This window comes from Montipora foliosa, chromosome 13, assembly GCF_036669935.1.
Source record: "Montipora foliosa isolate CH-2021 chromosome 13, ASM3666993v2, whole genome shotgun sequence".
Taxonomy (NCBI): domain Eukaryota; kingdom Metazoa; phylum Cnidaria; class Anthozoa; order Scleractinia; family Acroporidae; genus Montipora; species Montipora foliosa.
In genome coordinates, this window is record NC_090881.1 from 7,199,418 (window position 1) to 7,204,417 (window position 5,000).

Here is a 5,000-nt window from a genome sequence, read left to right on the forward strand (position 1 = left end):
ATTAACTTCGCTTGTGCGGCATGTTGCAAAGGAGGTGAGAACTTTTTCAACTTGAATAGGATATTGTTTAGACGTTTAATGATATGTAACTACAACAAAGAACAGATAACACCAACAATATCTGCCAATCAAATTCCTGCGATTTCGATCCGGCGTAATCAGGCATTGCTGTATAAAAGGGCTGTGATTTTCTGTTCAATTCAACCCACTCATCTTATCGAAGTATTTTTGCTGATCAAATATTTTTACAAGAGTCACTCGAGATGGAAAGCTATTATTGTATCTACTGCAATGAGGAAGTAACAGCGAGACAGGAAGCGCTCCTGTGCGATGGCTGCGACAAATGGCAACATCGACGTTGCAACACGGGAATTTCGAGAGAGCAGTATAGAGATGCTGTTAAGTCCGGATTAGAGGTGGTTTGGCGATGCCTATATTGCAGTGAGATCACTGATCCACTTGCGGAGAGTAGCAAAATCGAGGAAGAGATGGATACCTTTGACATTCCACCATCTTTTGGTATGCTTGTTTTTTCACTTTGTAAAATTAAGCGTTCCTTACTTGTTAACATTGACGACATTTGGTGAAAAACCAACTCCTCGCGGTTAATGAGACAGGTGAGGTGGTCGTCCTAGGTTTTAATGTTCCAGAACAAGGTGTGTCTCTTAATATTAAACCAGTATTCGGTCTATTTTCAGCTTTAAAATTTCTACTTTGCCGATTTTTCGCAGTAATTGGTATTTGTGCTTTCAAAATTGTCAAGAAAAGTATTTTATCCCTGTTCTCACGGATACGTTCTCACTTAGCAACACGTTTCAAAACCTTGGGGGATATTCTAAAGTTAACAAAAATCGGTTGTTGGTGTTGAAACCTTGACGGAAGTTTAATTTTCGGCTGATATCGATCAGACTTCTTTGCCGAATTTTCACTAAAAGTCAGTTTAAAAAGGTACTATTTCAGCCGAAAATTAAGTTTTGGAATATTCCCCAACGTTTTGGAACGTGTTTTGTCATACACCTGCTAAAATGCTATTTTAAACATATCTTTATTATCCTTGTTGCTTCAAAACGTATTCTTATTCCGGAATACGGTGAATGAAACGCACCCTAAGTCAATGATCGAGGGAATGGATCGCGCTCCAAAGGTATTACAATTTTGCTCCATTATCTCCAAATTGAAACAAAATTCATGATGAGAAACAAAATAATTTTTTATCGCTTTATTTATTTTACCAAAAGTTGCGGCAAAATCCCAACTGCTAACCCTTTTATTTCAACGGTGAAAGCTGGTCGCAAATTAATTGGTGACTACTCCATGTATTTTAATCACAAAGGGCAAAAATTCAGTCACAAATGCGATTGTATTGGTTGCAATTTCGATTACGGATTTACCGTAAGCATGTAAATACATTGGACGGGCCTAATTATTTGTTTTATAACTTGTTTAACTTTCCGCATAATCCGGTGTAATTTCCGCATAATCAACGCATGTTTCCGCATAATATGGCCAAAAATTTCCGCGTAATCTTTAATTTTTTTCCGCATCCTATCAGAAGCCATGCCCTTTAATACAAGTTTCCCTCTTTTATATTTAAAAGATGATCCGCCTTCACAACACATGGAGTCGTCAATCGAAGACCCTGCCCCTGGCGAAGTCATCGCAGAAATTCAGCCGGTAACCTTCCAGATAGTCGAGAGCAGGACGAAAAGAAGGAAGACCAGCCTGATTGATAGTCTTGGCTTCAGCTATAGGGCCTGGCCAGCTTCAGGCCTGGCCTGCATAATCACAACCATACAGTGGAGGTGGGGGCAGCAACTGCAGCCAAGATAGTCTCCCAGGTGAAGAGTAAGGCGTTGGAGGAGAAGTTCAAGTCAGCGTCAGCAATAGTGGATGAGGTAACTATACACTCATTTTTTAAGCATAGCGTAGCGAAAGAGACTCGGAGGACATTTAGAGAACTCAGCGATGAAGATGTTTTTTAAACGAATACCGAGGCTGAAATTTTGAGAAAATTTAAGAAGTTGTAATTGAAATTTGTAGACGACGTTTCAACGTTTGGCTAACGTCATTATCAAGTCAAAAAAGTAAAAGATAAAAGATGTATAAATACTAAAACGACAATAGGTGAAGGAATGTTCTTAAACAAAGAATGAATGGAATCAGTCTGCGTGGAATCTGCGTGTTGAGATTAGAATTGCTGCTTGATGAAACGTCAGCTTTCCAAATCTTTCACGGTGGCTATTTGACCTTTATCAACTCGTTTGATAAAATAAATTTAAATTTTCCTTGGCACTTTTTTGACTGCTGCACCTTGTCCAGCCCTCCCTAAGCCTGCGCATGTGGCTAGAGCTGCCAACCGACTTCGACAGAAACTCAGACCCGAGCATCCGAAAGATCTGGACTTCGAACTGGTCGAGGAATGTCTCCCTCCCGGTTTCTTCCAAGCCGATCTGACAGTTAAGCAGAGAAGGTGGCATCTGATCTTCGCCAGACAGGAGCAGCTAAGTACCCTGGCCAAGGCTAAATCCTGGTACGTGGACGGAACCTTCAAGCTTGTGCGACACCCATTCAAGCAGCTACTGACGGTGAATGCTTTCGTCCGATCCGGGGAATATGCAAAGCAAGTCCCGCTTGTGTTTGTCCTGATGGCCAACAAGAAAGAAAAAGACTACAAGAAGGTATTAATCACTGTTTAGTTATAAATTAATAAACGCGAGAAAACATTATGCAGTCTATTGAGCATTAAAGTAAAGATAAAGACATAACGAAATATTCGGAATCGAACTGGGAAAACATTGTGCAGTTTCCAAGTATTATATTAAGGAATCCAACTCGAAAACGTTATGCATATGCAGCTTCCAAGTATTAGTAAAACTATCTAAACGTCTTCCTACTAATCAATATCCTAGCATTTGTGTGACTAACTTAGCGTTTTGTTACATTATTTTCCAGGTACTGAAGAACATCATCGAACTACTTCCAAGCGAGCCAGCCGTCAAACAAGTTACCGTAGACTTTGAAAAGGCGCTGTGGGCGCCAGCTGTGTCCATTCAGGGATGCGTTTTCCACTGGACGCAAGCCGTGTGGAGGAAGGTACGTTATCGCAATTAGTTTGGACTGAACATATAAAAACTAGGTAACTTATGTGTTTGGCTATGTTTGTTTTCAGGTGCAAGAGCTCGGCCTGCAGAGAGCCTATTCTGAGGACGACGCGGTGTATAAGTACATCAAAAAGTTAATGGCCCTTCCGTTCCTGCCTCATTGCCAGATCAGCCCTATGTTCCTTCGTCTGCAAGTTGAAGCACAAACAGAGCCCCTTCAGAACCTCGTCGCCTACATCAGACGACAGTGGATTGAAAGCGCGGTGTTCCTTCCAAAAAACTGGAGCGTGTACCAGCAGGCCATCAGAACGAACAACGACATCGAGGGATGACACAATACTCTGAATCGTCGTGCGAGCGGGCAGTGCGGATTACCTCTGTACTCCTTAATCGAGCTCCTGGACAGAGAGGCGAGACTTACAGCCGTCACCATCAGGCTTGTGTCCGATGAAAAACTGAAGCGGGTCCAGCGGAAGCAGTGTCGAAACCTGCAGGCGAGGCTATTCGACAGCTGGGAGAAGTACGAAAGGAAAGAGAAGACGGCCGCACAGTTGCTGAAAACGTGCTCACATCTCAACAGCCCCACCCGTGGAAACTGAAGAAGTCAGTAAAAATCACAATCAAAAAACAGCTCCTTTAGGAGCCACCAAGTTTGCAAAAGTATATGACCAGCAATAAACTATCAATAAAGAAACCTAATAAAATTTGAGGGGGGATTGGGGTGCATTCAATAACAAATATGGCGGTTCACATCAACAATCCCTCTCATGAAGTGAATTGCAAGTTATCTAATTGACAATTATTTTCAACGAAAAAGGTGTTTTTGAACGTTGGCGAACTGACATATGAGCGTTGGCGAACTGACATTAGGGACCTTCAGATTCGAGAACGAGAACGAGTACGACTACGAGTTTTTACCGCGCGAAGTCTGGTACCGCGAGATGGCGTAGCCGTCGTCGCGAGGCAACATAATTGTTTCAGATTTTTTATGCATCGGTGACTACGAGTTTCACTCACGCGATCCTCAATTATGTACCATTTTCTTTAGTTTGTTGTCTTTCTTTAGTTTGTCGCGATGTTCAGCCGCAAATCAATGCAAGAAGCCCTAACTGTAATGTACACAAACGATGTTTTCGACGACATTGATTTTTTGTTACTTTACGAAGCGTCCAACAAGAAAAATCCAGCGTTGCCTTACTGGAAATACAATCGTTTCGACATAACAAGGTTGACGGACGAAGAGTGCAAAGCAGATTTTCCCCTTTGGCATCGCAGAATTGCCGCTGTTAGCAGAAGCATTGAAGATACCAGAGTCATTTGTGTGTAAAAAAGGAACCGTGGCAGGAGGGATGGAGGGCCTTTGTATACTTTTACGAAGGTATGCATATCCTTGCAGATTGAGTGATTTGATCCCCATGTTTGGCCGATCTGTACCAGAACTTAGCGAAATCGTTTCGGAAGTTTCTGGCCACATCTTTAACACTCACGGCTACCTTCTTCGAACTTTAAACCAGCCGTGGCTACAGCCCGTTCAGCTACAGAAGTTCGCTGATGCTGTCTACAGCAAGGGAGCTGCGTTGAATAATTGTTGGGGTTTTATTGATGGCACTGTGAGGCCGATCTCCAGACCAGGAGAACATCAGAGAGTTATGTACAACGGACATAAAAGGGTACACGCCATAAAGTTCCAATCTGTGGTGGCACCAAATGGTCTAATTGCCAACCTCTATGGCCCAGTAGGTAAGATAATCCTGATTCACTACCCAATTACCGAAGTTACGCCTTGTCGGGAGAGTTTCGTAGTTGGGTGAACTCCTGGGAATACACAGTCATGTAGGCTTCAGTTTACGTTTCTTCTATAAGTTACTTTTGTTCTTTAAGGGACCACAGACGGATTTT

The 5,000-nt window shown here is 42.4% G+C and overlaps 1 protein-coding gene and 1 pseudogene across 1 annotated transcript in view; both read left to right on the forward strand.

The window, feature by feature from the left end:
- Positions 1 to 5,000, forward strand: part of LOC137983131 (uncharacterized) — a 77,767-nt gene that overhangs the window by 20,435 nt on the left and 52,332 nt on the right. The window lies entirely within an intron of this gene.
- Positions 4,177 to 5,000, forward strand: part of LOC137983720 (uncharacterized) — a 2,065-nt pseudogene continuing 1,241 nt past the window's right edge.